Here is a 15661-nt window from a genome sequence, read left to right as displayed (position 1 = left end):
GGTCCTAAACGATATCATAACCCCCACTGTGCAGCCATCTTCATCGACCTGGCCAAGGCTTTCGACTCAATCGCCACATTCTTATCGGCAGACTCAATAGCCTTGGTTTCTCAAATGACTGCCTCGCCTGTTTCACCAAGTACTTCTCAGAGTTCAGTGTGTCAAATCAGAGGGCCTGTTGTCCACACCTCTGGAAGTCTCTATGGGGGTGCCACAGGGTTAAATTCTCGGGCCTTTTACTCGACTCTTTTCTCTGTAAACATCAATGATGTCGCTCTGCTGCTGGTGATTATCTGATCCATGTCTACACAGACCGCAGAGGACACCATTCTGTATACATCTGGCCCTTCTTTGGACACTGTGTTAGCTAACTTCCAAACGAGCTTCAATGCCATACACTCCTTCCGTGGCCTCCAACTGCTCTTAAATGCTAGTAAAACTAAATTCATGCTCTTCAACTGATTGCTGCCCGCACCCGCCCGCCCGACTAGCATCACTATGAACGGTTCTGACTTAGAATATGTGGTGTCTGGAAATACCTAGGTGTCTGGTTACACTGTAAACTCTCCTTCCAGATTCACATTAAGCATCTCCAATCCAAAATTAAATCTAGAATCAGCTTCCTATTTCGCAACAAGCCTCCTTCACTCGTGGTGCCAAACATACCCTCGTAAAACTGACTATCCTACCGATCTTTGACTTAGGCGATGTCATTTACAAAATAGCCTCCAACACTCTACTCAGCAAATTGGACGCTGTCTATCACAGTGACACCCGTTTTGTCACCAAAGCCCCATATACTACCCACCACTTTGACCTGTATGCTCTCGTTGGCTGGCCCTCACTACATATTCGTCACCAAACCCACTGGCTCCAGGTCATCTATAAGTCTTTGCTAGGTAAAGCTACCCACTACCCACCTTATCTCAGCTAACTGGTCACCATAGCAACACTGACCCGTAGCAAGCGCTCCAGCAGGTATATTTCACTGGTCATCCCCAAAGCCAACACTTCCTTTGGCCACCTTTCCTTCCAGTTTTCTGCTGCCAATGACTGGAACGAATTCCAAAAATCACTGAAGCTGGAGTCTTATTTCTCCCTCACTAACTTTAAGCATCAGCTGTCAGAGCAGCTTACCGATTACTGTACCTGTACACAGCCAATTTGTAAATAGCACACCTAACTACCTCATCCCCATATTGTTATTTAGCCTCTTGCTCCTTTGCACCCCAGTATCTCTACTTGCACATCATCATCTGCACATCTATCACTCCAGTGTTAATGCTAAATTGTAATTATTTCGCCTTTATGGCCTATTTATTGCTTTACCTCCCTACTCTTCTACATTTGCACACACTGTACATAGATTTTTCTATTGTGTTATTGACTGTACGTTTGTTTATGTGTAACTCTGTGTTGTTGTTCTTGTCGCACTGCTTTGCTTTATCTTGGCCAGGTCGCAGTTGTAAATGAGTACTTGTTCTCAACTGGCCTACCTGGTTAAATAAAGGTGAAATATATATATATTTTTTTAAATAGGGAGCACGCCCCCTATCCACATCGAAGGGACGCAGTGGAGAAGGTGAAAAGCTTCAAGTTCATCAGCGGGGAAGAAAGCACAACAGCGCCTCTTCAACCTCAGGAGGCTGAGGAAATTCAGCTTGGCCCCTAAGACCCTCACAAACTTTTACAGATGTATAATTGAGAGAATCCTGTCGGGCTGTATCACTGCCTGGTATGGCAACTGCACTCCCGTAACCGCAGGGCTCTCTAGAGGGTGGTGCGGTCTGCCCAACACATCACCAGGGGTACACAGCCTGCCCTCTAGGATACCTACAGCCCCCGATGTCACAGGAAGGCCAATAAGATCATCAAGGACATCAACCACACGAGCCACAGCCTGTTCACCCCGCTATCATCCAGAGGCAAGGTCAGTACAGGTGCATCAAAGCTGGGACCGAGAGACTGAAAAACAGCTTCTATCTCAAGGCCATCAGACTGTTAAATAGCTGGTTACCATCCAGTTACTCAACCCTGCACTTTAGAGGCTACTGCATACTGTTTTACTCATTTCATATGTAGATACTGTATTCTATTCTGCTGTATTTTAGTCAATGCCACTCCGACATTGCTCGTCCTATCATTTATATATTTCTTAATTACATTATTTTACTTTTAGATTTGTGTGTATTGTTGTGAATTATTAGATACTACTGCACTATTGGAGCTAGGAACACAAGCATTTCACTACACCCAAAATATGTGTATGTGACCAGTAAAATTTGATTTGATTTAATTTGAACTCTACCCATCAACTAGCCAGCAGATTCCAACCCTACCGTAACGCTTGTTTACACTGAGCTGCACAAGGGTCGGAATGCAAACATGTATAAGTTAAGACACTGTGAGATATCGGTCAGAGCTGGTGTGACATTTCTCACACCGGAATCGCAGTGTCTTATAGCTGATTTATGGTTCATCAGGCAATGCTTGATCTGGCAATGCAGGCCGGAGGCTCCATACGGAAGGTGTGACACAATTTCGGAGCCTCCGGTGGCTTTTGGAGGCCAAATCAAGCCCCGCATGGCGATGCCGAGCACCTCCCAAATTTTGTAACAATGCGGAGGGCTCCATATAACTTCCTTCACAACAGCTCTGCTCAACAGCTCTGCTCCGTGAAGCGCAGGAGGTATGAATGCCCTGACTTCTGCAGAGGCCGTAGGGTCGGAACGGTAGGGCCGGAATCTGCTGGCTACCCATCAACCATCATGACCAGATCTCAGTTGCACTTGGGGGAAACTACCATACCTACAGTGTGCCTAAGATAGACATGGTCTGCCTTGAAACAATGAATAAAACTAATAGCAACACAGTCAAAATAGAACAGCTACATTCTAATCAGATAGTCTTTAATTATATATCTATCTATATGTCATTGGCCAAAAACATAGAATACTGTTTTCTTCCATTTGTGCCTTGCCATTGCACATATAATTTATTCTCAAACACACGCAACCCTTTCATTAACCTATTTGGAATGGACTGATTTGTAGGTCCCGGAAATTGATATTGGATTTTTATTTACACTGTTATCAACCTGTAATTACAAACCTAATAGTATGAACTGTGTCTGCAGTTAGGAGGCATACTTTGAGTCCAGCCCAAAGTCATTAGCCTCAAGAGATAAGCCTCAATCAACCTAACTGATTAATTAGTCTGTCTGAATAAATCAAGAGGGGGCAATGCCACCAAAAAGGCAATTTAAACACAATCATTGACATGGAAATGGTTACGTCTGATGGCTCAGCTAAAATCAATGTATAGAAGCACACCACTTTCCTGGAAATAATTACTTGAGGTAATTCATCAGTCTGCTGCGATAACAAAGGAGAGCTTCTGAACTCATTTGAATAACTGTCACGGTGGCTTCCTGTGAACACTATCGCGTTCCCCTGGATGTAGGCCTATGTTTATGCTTAAAAAGAGGACGTTGGGTGGATATTCCATGTGTTCTCTGGTTTGGGCAGGACTTTGAACTAAGACGGATGTTGTCATACCATTTTTGTAGGAGGGGATTCCAATTCAAATATGCAGCAGGCCAACCCACAGGCCAGACTGAACACATAGATTCTGAAACACTTACAGCTAATTCATACTCATTAAGTACTCATGACTCATGTAATACACATCTACCACAATCTGAATGCAATTAGGTTTTATGTGGAGCTCCATCTTTGTGTTTTTTAAAGGGAGAGCAGTGTGTGTAGACCTTTGTTTTGAAAATGGGATTGTTCTCATCTCTTTTATTCATCCATTATTCATCATGTTTATGTGGTGTGTCACAGAGCAGACTAAGTCATTATTGGTGTTGCAGCGATGTTGGTGCAGTCATAGAGCGACAGCAGCATTCCTTATGCAGCTTAAACACATGGAGGGAAAAGAACTCAACAAATTCTTTCAACTTGGTTGGCAACTTTCTTAAAAACGCAGACCGCCCCTTTGGCTAAGAAAACTTAAACTCTCCAATGCCAGTGTGCTCAAACAGAGCTGCAGCAGAGGTGAATGGAAAACATTCACATTCGAAATCTTGTTAATTTAGCCTAAAGCAAAGATTCCACTGACCAAGCAATGCCGCAATAGCAAAACGCCACGTTTTCTCTGAACACCATGGGACTTTCAACAGCAGAGAGGGAGAGGCATTTATCCAGGACTCCCTGACCTTGTGTCTCCCTTACTGAAACTAGAGGCCTCTCCCTCTCTTTTTCTCCGTTTTTTTCTTTTATTCAGTTTTTTTCTCTCCCTCTCTCTCTTTTTCTCCAGAAGGAATGACTGTTGTTTCCTGTTAGTTATTTATGTTTCACCACAAACCTTTTAGACTCTTTAGCCAATATGAGAATTTGTACTGAAATACATCACTATAAATGTTACTCTAACACAATGTCAAATGATTGACATATGCTTTTGGAATGACTGGCCTATTTAGAACATCCTGTGGGGCTGATATAGGAAATCAAACCTAATGCATCAAATCCCTATTCTGGTGATATAAAGCCCCTGTGGCAAAGTTCAGCCTGATTACAACAAAAATACCAATACATTCCCGTCTGCTTTCCAACAAGACTACAGTATCAACAGCCCAATGTCAAAATAAATATGTCATGTTAGAGTTTCCTAAGAACTTTCAATGATACCTACTGCTCTGGTACACTGTCATGCACTTCAAGCCTCAGTAATCAAAATGACTGACTGTGCCCAGGAGCTAATGTCTTTTTGACAGGTGAGAAATGAGCAGGACCAAGGATAATCACCACCACACATTGTCTGGTGAACTGGGGCAGGGATAAAATTATGTAGAAAATGAAATCTAATTCCATTATAGCTCAGCAAAATTGATATTGTACCCTTTGAATCTCAAGCTTTTGTAGACAGGCTATGGCCAATGTAAAAGCATTTTTATATGTCATATTGTATTCTATCACCTCACTCTTTCTAAATATTTGTGCCTCAGACTTCCTGTTGTAAACATATTTGCACAGTATTTTCACAGCATGGTCTAATGTGTAATCCCTAAAACACAGTAATGATTTCCTGTCAAACCCCCTTAAACCCAAATTTTCACTCCACTGGTGAAAATCTCATTGGAGTTAGCAAAAATGAATCACTGTGGTATTATACAGCCTTTCGTCAGTGCCTAGCTATTGTATTCTGGTCAAAGCACACACATCATTTAGAATTGCATTTCCAAGACTATCTGTTTTAAGAAACAAACCATGAAACAATTATTATCTGAGTGCAATCTGACAGCAACATTCAGTGATTGGTCCATAAAACACTAATGGTCCTTGCCTCTGGATACTGTAAGGACAGGAGATCTCAACCTGTCCAAATCCATGGCAACTGGATAAACCTAATAGAATCTCTGGGGGGAAAAAACTGCACTAATCTGTTGCCATACCAACCACAGCCTGCCACCCAATCCTCAGCATGGCTGCTCACACTAATCTCCTTTTTATTATACGCAGGATGCCCTCCTGAGGGACAGCAAGGGGATCTTTTTGACATGAGGCATAGCGTGTTACAGTGTGAAATTTGAACCCCCCCCGCCCCCCAAAAATAAAACAAACTACACCAAAATGTCCAGTAGCAAGCAGTAATAGGCTCGATAGAAGATATCCATATCTACCGAATTAGTCCCGCAAAGAAGTGAATAATTAAATTGTGTATGGTATATCAATAATTGTATTTTTTTTCGTCAATTAGGTTTTTTTCAACAATTATTAATTAATGTATACGTACTTCAAATTTCTAAAGTGAAAGAAAAATCTGGGGCCCGTAGTTTTTCCTGATCTGGTAACCAAACCAGCTAAAAATCTGGATCTTATACGTCATTAATCTGTTGTAAAAAGGTTTAATATGGGCTATGATGGGATCAGAATTTTCCTTATTGGGTCACATGGTTTTAAAAAAAACTCCTGGATGAAACCCCTGTCAAACTGCAACAACCTTGTACTTGTTCATATGAATTATATGTTAAAGAACAACTATACACAGACACAGAGAAAGAAACACTCACAAGGCTGAGTTTGCTTCATGCAGGTTTGCATTGTGTAGGCTTTCCCTATGCAAATGTAGGCCGAATAAACCATTTACTCACAGTCTATGTCAGCTATTGTGTTTATTGACTAATTCCAGTTAATAATTTGGGATTAAAAAAGTCTAGCCTTGTCAACACAAATTTGAATATAAACGAAATTGATCCCATTCACATTTTATCACAAACAAATAGGCTATAAACACACAACATTACAGGTTAATTTAGGTAGACTATGCAGCTGCTGTTGTTAGTAGCCTACAGTCGATCAGACAGAAAAATAGTCTTGTTTCCATGCAATACAGCATCCCAGCAAACAGACGTTCCCATTAAGTCCCTTAAGGGTTTTGGCGCAACGTTATTCCACTGACGTTCTGAGAACGTTGCGTGATGGTCCCAAGGAAATGTTTTCTGGGGGTTCTTTGTCAAGTTCCCTGTAAGTTCCCAGGACGTCACTGAGAACCATGTCATTACCTTTTTAGGAGGTTTTCTAGATTTGAACTTTACTAGTCCTTAAGACATTGCATGAGGGTCGCAAGGGAGCATTCTCTGGGGGACATTTTTATAGTTCCCGGTTTGTCCTGTTTTTAGGACATTCTTGGAATGTTGTGTCATGGTCCCATGGAGGTTTTGTCTAGTTTCCAGTTTGTCCTGGGACGTCCCTGAGGATGTTTTTAGGACATTCTTAGGACCTTGTGTCATGGTGCCCTGAAGGTCCCCTGAACTATCTAGGGACGTTGTGTCATGGTCTCCTGGAGGTTTTTTCTAGTTCCCGGATTGTCCTGGGGATGTCCCAGAGGAAGTATTTAGGATGTGTCATGGTCCCCTGGAGGATCAAATCAAATAAAATAGTTTTTGTCACATGCAGGTAGAAGCTGCTAAGGATCCTTTTGGTCCTAGACTTGGTGCTCCAGCACCACTGCTGTGCAGTAGCAGTCTATGACTTGGGTGCCTGGAGTCTTTTACAATTTTTTGGACCTTCCTCTGACACCACCTAGTAAATAGGTCCTGGATGTCAGGAAGTTTGGCCCCAGTGATGTACTGGGGCGTACGCACTACCCTCTGTAGCGCCTTACGTTCAGTTGTCATACCAAGTTGTGATGCAACCGGTTAGAATGCTCTCGATGGTGCAGCTGTAGAACTTTTTGAGGATCTAGGGACCCATGTCAAATCGTTTCAGTCTCCTGAGGGGGAAAAGGTGTTTTTGTGCCATTTTCACAACTCTCTGGTGTGTTTGGAGCATGAAAACTTGAAACTCTCGGTCCGCTCCACTTCAGCCCCATCAATGTTAATGGGGGCCTGTTCAGACCTCGTTTTCCTAAAGTCTACGATCAGCTCATTAGTCTTGCCCACTTTGAGGGAGAGGTTGTTGTCCTGGTGCCACACTGCCAGGTCTCTGACCTCCTTCCTATAGGCTGTCTCCTCGTTGTCTGTGATCAGGCCTACCCCTTTTGTGTCGGCAGCAAACTTAATGATGGTGTTGGATTAGTGCTTGGCCACGCAGTCGTGGGTGAACAGGGAGTACAGTAGAGGACTAAGCACACACCCTTGAGGAGCCCCAGTGTTGAGGATATGCATGGCAGATGTGTTGTTGCCTACCCTTATCACCTGGGGGCGGCCCGTCAGGAAGTCCAGGATCCAGTTGAAGAGGGAGGTGTTTAGTCCCTCGGTCCTTAGCTTAGTCTTGAGCTTTGTGGGTACTATGGTTCTGAACGCTGAGCTGTAGTGAATGAATAGCATTATCACATAGGTGTTCCTTTTGTCCAGGTGGGAAAGAGCAGTGTGGAGTGCGATTAATATTGCGTCATCTGTGGATCTTTTGGGGCGTTATGCGAATTGGAGTGGGTCTATGGTTTCCGACATGGTGGTGTTGATGTGAGCCATGACCAGCCTTTCAAAGCACTCAATGGCTACCAACGTGAGTGCTACGGGCTGAAAATCATTTAGGCAGGTTGCCTTCGCTCTCTTGGGCACAGGGACTATGGTGGTCTGTTTGAAACATGTTAGTATTAGAGACTCGGTCAGGAAGAAGTTGAAAATGTCAGTGAAGACACTTGCCAGTTGGTCCGCGCATGCTTTGAGCACACATCCTGGTAATCCGTCTGGCCCCGCGGCTTTGTGAATGTTGACCTGTTTAAAGGTCTTGCTCACATCAGCTACGGAGAGCGTGATCACACAGTTGTCCGGAACAGCTGGTGCTCTCATGCATGCTTCAGTGTTGCTTGCCTCGAAGTGAGCATAAAAGGCATTCAGCTCGTGTGGTAAGCGTGTGTCAAATCAAATCAAATCAAATTTATTTATATAGCCCTTCGTACATCAGCTGATATCTCAAAGTGCTGTACAGAAACCCAGCCTAAAACCCCAAACAGCAAGCAATGCAGGTGTAGAAGCACGGTGGCTAGGAAAAACTCCCTAGAAAGGCCTAAACCTAGGAAGAAACCTAGAGAGGAACCAGGCTATGTGGGGTGGCCAGTCCTCTTCTGGCTGTGCCGGGTGGAGATTATAACAGAACATGGCCAAGATGTTCAAATGTTCATAAATTACCAGCATGGTCGAATAATAATAAGGCAGAACAGTTGAAACTGGAGCAGCAGCACGGCCAGGTGGACTGGGGACAGCAAGGAGTCATCATGTCAGGTAGTCCTGGGGCATGGTCCTAGGGCTCAGGTCCTCCGAGAGAGAGAAAGAAAGAGCGAAAGAGAGAATTAGAGAAAGCACACTTAAATTCACACAGGACACCGAATAGGACAGGAGAAGTACTCCAGATATAACAAACTGACCCTAGCCCCCCGACACAAACTACTGCAGCATAAATACTGGAGGCTGAGACAGGAGGGGTCAGGAGACACTGTGGCCCCATCCGAGGACACCCCCGGACAGGGCCAAACAGGAAGGATATAACCCCACCCACTTTGCCAAAGCACAGCCCCCACACCACTAGAGGGATATCTTCAACCACCAACTTACCATCCTGAGACAAGGCTGAGTATAGCCATGTCACTGGGCAGCTCATGGCTGGGTTATCCTTTGTAGTCCGTAATAGCTTTCAAGCCCTGCCACATCCGACAAGGGTCAGAGACGATGTAATAGGATTCAATCTTAGTCCTGTATTGATGCTTTGCCTGTTTGATGGTTCATCTGAGGATGTAGCAGCATTTCTAATAAGAGTCTGGATTAGTGTCCCACTCCTTGAAAGCGGCAGCTCTAGCCTTAAACTTGGTGTTGCCTGTAATCCATGGCTTCCGGTTGGGATACAGTTGAAGTCAGAAGTTTACATACACTTAGGTTGGAGTCATTAAAACTCGTTTTTCAACCACTCTAGTTCCCTGTTTGTCCTGGGGATGTCCTCGAGGATGTTTTTAGGACGTTCTTGGGACATTGTGTCATGGTCCCCTGAATGTTCTTGAGATGTTGTGTCATAGTCCCCTGGAGTCTTTTGTCACGTGATGGTTCCAGGTGTCCCAATCCATTATAAGTAAAGTAATTAAATGGCATGGTGGTTAAGGTAAGCGGTTCACCATTCAGCTAAAATAGTGTACAAATCTTTAATCAATGATAATATGATTACTTTTGACATGATCACTTAGTACCAACTTTTCAATATGACCCCCACCTGGGATTTAAACTCACAACCTCTGAATTGTGAGCTTAATCTTTCTGCTGAATCACAAATTCTGAATTTCATAAGTCCCCTACACAATCATTACCGATAATACATCTCTGCACTTAGCAAAAGATTGCAATCTGCACTGCTTTTTAAATTATCAGTTATTCTGACTATTCTCTCATTGATTTAATTGACTTATTTCAGACATTTGAGTTTGGGTTTTCAGTGCAGTTGTCTAATGTTGGTGGGGCATATTATTATGTTTTAATGTTACTTCTTAATATGTAATACTTTTTCTTCAGTGTATTTTTAACAGCTGAGATTTACTTTGAATTGCAAAGTGTAGGGATAGACCTACAGGTGAAATCAGTCATTGATACAGACATGGTGGCATAGCAGGAAGTGTTGAATGGTGTGAACCAAAAGGTTGTGAGTTCAAATTCCAGGTGAGGACATGTTAAATAATAATTACTGAATGAATAGAACATACAATGTAATCATGTGTGTCAAATATGTAAGTTGAAAATACTATATTAAAAGCACTGTGGGTGTCCCTAGCATTGCCAAAAGACAAAGAGATGTGACTGGATAACTTGTTCACCAATCTGGGACTTGATGCCAAGGGGTGATGTGTAATGAAAGTATTGTGCCTTTTGGAGGGGGGGGGGGGGGGGGGGGGGGGCTGCCGCTTCTTTGAGACCATAAGGTGACAAACTGGGAACTGGACAAAAGATTTCTGGGGACCATCATACCGGAGGAAAGTGTAGACCGTGCATTGTGTGTTGTAGCCGGGCCCACGCCACCTGCGATTTCCTTGAAACGAATTGGTCAAGACATGCATTGAGCCTGCAGCAGCACTCCGATGTGAAGGACAGAGAAATTGTTTGTGAGTTGACAAATCATGAGACAAATAACTTTTTTTAAGATGCACTTTGCCCTTCTCTCTTTGCATCTATGTATTATATTAAACTAAATCAAAAGTGGTGTGGCAGTGTCACACCAGATTGAAAAGTGCTGGGGCAAATGCCACCTCACCACACATTTTCTGGCAGCCCTGCCATAGTTAATACTTGGTGGAAGCCACAGGAGGTTGGTGGCACCTTAATTGGGGAGAACGGGCTTGTGTTAACGACTGGAGCGGAATATGTGGAATTGTATCAAATACATGATTTTGAGGTGTTTGATGCCATTACATTTGCTCCATTCCGGCCATTATTATGAGCCGTTCTCCCCTAAGCAGCCTCCTGTGGTGGATGCACCATTGGCAGTCATTACAGGTGTGAATCATTTTGAATAAGGTGATTATTGTGGAGGCAGCATCATGTTATGGGTATGCTTGTTACCGACAGGGGCTGGGGAGTTTGTTAGGATCAAAATAAATATGAAAGGAGAAACAGGTAAAAAGTTAGAGGAAAAGCTGCCACAATCTTCTGAAAACCTAACTCTGTGATAGTTTTATTTTTCAGCAGAATTACACACATTCTAATGCCTCTTTCCAAGAGGTGTTGAGTGTTCCTGAATGGTCTAGTAGTCACAGTCCTGACTTAAATATTCTTGAAAATCAGTGACAAGCATTGAATATTGTCGTCCATTAATGATCCCCATCCAAATGTTGACCCCCAAAAAACATGGATATGTTTCCCTAAGAGTTGTGCAAAGTTAGTAGAATCTTATTCAAAATGATTCACGACTGTAATGGCCACCATGAAGGTTATTGTCATATAAAAATATTATTGATATCAGAAATTTGAATTATTGATGGACCCTCACCACTGAAAGTAAATAAATAATAATGATCTGTTGAATACGGCAAAACAGTGGTTGTCACATTTTATTTTACATCCAGAGAATTAAAACAGGTTTTCAAAGTGCAATAAAAAAAACAGACAATTCACTCTACATAACCTTAGAACAAAATAGGGTATGGCCTAAATGTCTGGGTTGTATAACTGACTGATAACTGACTATAAAGCAGGTACCCTTATACAGTGTAAGAGACAACCATTATTCATGATGAAGAAGCTAGTACTGTGTTGATCAAAAAAATCATATTCTTATCTTACAAGTCCTTCAACATATTGTTCAACATCATATTCAACATTGTGATTTAGGCTTTTACAGTACAATTACAGCATGGCTGGCAAGCCTGACATTGTACAACCACAGACTTCTAGTTTATCATACCTCATTATCCCTGTGTGCTTCCCAATAATATATAATTTATTCTGCAGTGTGCACTCGTTTACTACTTCCCAAAAATGTAAAAGCATTGGATTGGTGGAGGCATGGGCTAGTGGGAGTTTCCACAATATTTCCTGTACGAGTCATTTCCTTTCAAACCGGTGAATTGTGAGAACATGCGCCCTCTTGTGTTCACATTTTTAAACAGCACTGTACCAGAGATGGTTTATAATAACGTAGGCTATGTACCACTCAACAATCCTCATTAAAGGGTACTATCTATCAATAGCTAGGTTTCCATCCAATTTGTGAGATTTTCATGTGAATATGCTAAAATAATATGCGAATTTTCCCACCAGGAGATGTTTCCATCAAACTTTTTTTTTGCGGAAAATGCGCTGTGCGTGATGACGTTGTGCACATAAAAAGTACGTTTACTGTTCAATTCCCATGTACGGAATTACATGTGTTAAAAGGGTTTCTATCGCATTTTCAACTCTACTGGTGGGTTTGTCACAAAAACTGCTATATAGCCAATGAGCCCACATGCGCTCTAACAAACAGCTCGCAGATACAGTGCGTGTATGATTTAGAACGATGTTAGTTGTATTGGTCAAATGGCAGCCAAGCATTAATAATCATGTCACCAGAATAACACCATCGATATTTATTTGAAAGGAGCATCAAGCTCGTCACCTTGCACATTCACCAGCCTGTGAAGTTCATGCTATTTCATCTGTACGGAGTAAACTGCATACTTTCTCGGGTTTTAGTGTGAGGACCACACAACATATTATATCATATATGCGTGACTCCAAGTTGACTTCAATATTTTATTTAACTAGGCAAGTCAGTTAAGAACAAATTATTATTTACAATGACGGCCAACCAAGCGACCTCCTGCGGGGACGGGGGCTGCAGTCTTGACAAGAGAAACTTAAGACAACAACACAGCATGGTTGCAACACCACATGACAGCATAGTAGCAGCACAAAACATGGTACAAACAATATTGGGCACAGACAACAGCACACAGGCAATAAGGTAGAAACAACAATTCATCATGCGAAGCTGCCACAAATGTCAGTGAGTGTCCATGATATGATAGTTATTCTATACATATTTGCGCATAAGGGCGTTTCCACCGCCATTTCTCACAATTTTACCGACACAAAAAGATCCTACCATGTCGAACGAACAAATTATCTGTCGGCATTTCATGCTTCAGATAATTAATGAGCATGAAATGTTTGGATGAAACCGTGCTTTATGCTAGATGAATTTGCTTGATGTTGATGGTTATGGTCATTGTGTGGGATACACACAATCACATTAGGAAAGTCAGCAAACATCACCCTTCAATCATATTTTCTTTAGAAAAAAAGACATTTAGTAAATTTGACATACTGTATGTAATTTGAACAGGAATTGTTCACACTTGCAAGTTGAAGCGACGCAAATCCTATTATTTTGCATATCCGATTCAATTATATTTTTACTGCATTCTGAACAACAAAGCACATTAAATCAGGTATTTCAAGACACATTTCAAACCACATTCGTCGGTGGTTTTAAGGATACAAATATTATTCGTGGCCATGGGACTTGTCTGAATGGCCTAATCTGCAAATTTTTGTTTTTTTAGAACGCCATATCTTGTTGCTTGCTAGCTACTTTGTTGTCAGTTTGACAGGAACTTGTGGTTGCTAATTTTTGAATTACAAACAAATGAGTGAATGTGCTAAAAAGCTAGCCAGTTGACTGCTGTGGCAAACCAAAAAGGTCTCATTTTGAAAGTTGGATCATATCTTTTGAGGCTTTAAGTGTTCTTACACTGAATTCGAACCTTCAAAGCAACTGGGAGACTTTCATGGCAGGTATTATTGTCACCTAAGCATGCTACACAACTTCTGAGTGACTAGCACCAAACAGCCGTGGCGTAGCCATGTAAGCAAATTATTAGTCTGAACAGACAGAATCCGATTTGTGCACTTATAACTTGCTGTTTGAACAGTCAGTATTCCAAAACGGATTTGATTATTAAGACCTGCAGTGTGAACAAGGCCTACATGGGTTGGAGCTGTAAATGCTGCACTGCAACGCCTTCTTCGATGTTTAACGGCTGGCGGCACCCAATAAATGTTGCATTACCGCCACCTACTAGACTGGAGTATAACTCCCTTATACTTTACTTTAAAAATAAATACATTTGAATACAACAAATACCCTCATATCTAACGCTACACTCACAAACTTTTTTAAATAAATACCATACTCCACTATATAAATCTATTTAGTCCTACTTTAGGCCAACAGCCTGAAAGGATGCGACACCACCACCCTGTAAATCTTCAAGTCTCGGCACACCCAAATACCTCTCTGCAGCTGCCACCACAACTATTTTCTGCAACTTAAGTTCCATCCCTGGAGTACAATTGATAACCATTGCTGTAAATGCCAAAAATCCAATCTTGCGGAAACATATATCACTTGTTGGTTTATCCCTCTGTATTGGGTACTCACACCACTCTCAGGATCTCTACCCCTTGACCCATCTTCCTCTACTTTCTTCACTGCCTCAGCATATCACAACTTCGGCTCTACTCTAACCCTGGAAACCTCAACCTGCCTCTCTCACTGAACATTTCTGATCCCCAGCCCCATGGGCACCTCTACAATTAACACATACCACTACTTTCCCCAATGCTACACATTACTGTGTCTCATGCTCTTCTGCACACCTACGAACCTCCCTCCTTCCACATGCCCATAAGCTTGACATCTGTAACAACGTAATGTATTCGGTACAAAAGCCTGTACTTATATATCCTACCATCACTTTGTCAGACAAAGACTCAACATCAAAACTCAAAAGAACAGACAATCACTCTGTTTCTCCACTCTGTCTGTGTCACACCAAATGACGAGCATCAAAAACACCAGGAATCTTCCCCTTCAGTTGGTCAACTTTCACATTTACCGCTACCCTTGTAAATCACTCCTTTCAATGGCACCCTTTTCTTGAGAGCAAAACAAATCACATCTCTTGCCCACATTCGTTTTAACAAGGAGCAGCTTCTCCCTCTGACCAGCAGAAACGCAAACAATTATCACAAGACCACTTCTGGTTACTCTCACCGATTCCACAGCACTCAACTCTTTTCACCCACCCTGAAACCACAAATAGATCAGCCAAAAGAAAAGGGTACACTTTTTCCAAAAACTTCACTCCTACTGTCACAGACTCATCTTTATCCTGACCCTCAGTGCAAGCCTCAGGCTCCAAGTTCACCATACCTACCACCTCTGATACTTCGCCCTCATTCACTTCCATTTCTCACCCTGTCTTCAATTCACCGTGCTTGCACTTTCTACCATTCTTCTCTAACAAGAACAACCATCTCACTTTTTTTCTGCTACTTTTAACCAACTCAAGCTCACCCTCTTCCTCCCCCTCTTTCTTAGACCTCCTCTGCCTCTTTTTCCCCCCTCCATTCCTCCTTCATATTCCAAGTTTGGCTCTCCTTATGATAATACTGCACTTCTCCTGACATACATCTTGTTCTTGTCTTGTCAAGGGACGCCATTTAACCGGTTGTCACAATCAGCACGAATCCCACGGGATGTAGCGCTCAAAAGTGCATCCCACTTGTAAATCAACTGTTTCATCATGATGTTCTTCTCCATCAATAGCAACCGCGACGCTTTTCCATTTCAAACATGCGCGCCCTTTCTCCCGGATTCGCTTCCTCAGACCCTATGACCCCCGGTCATGCGCTCTA

This window comes from Oncorhynchus mykiss, chromosome 1 (genome assembly GCF_013265735.2).
Source record: "Oncorhynchus mykiss isolate Arlee chromosome 1, USDA_OmykA_1.1, whole genome shotgun sequence".
Lineage (NCBI taxonomy): Eukaryota > Metazoa > Chordata > Actinopteri > Salmoniformes > Salmonidae > Oncorhynchus > Oncorhynchus mykiss.
Note: the sequence above shows the minus strand (reverse complement) of the source record.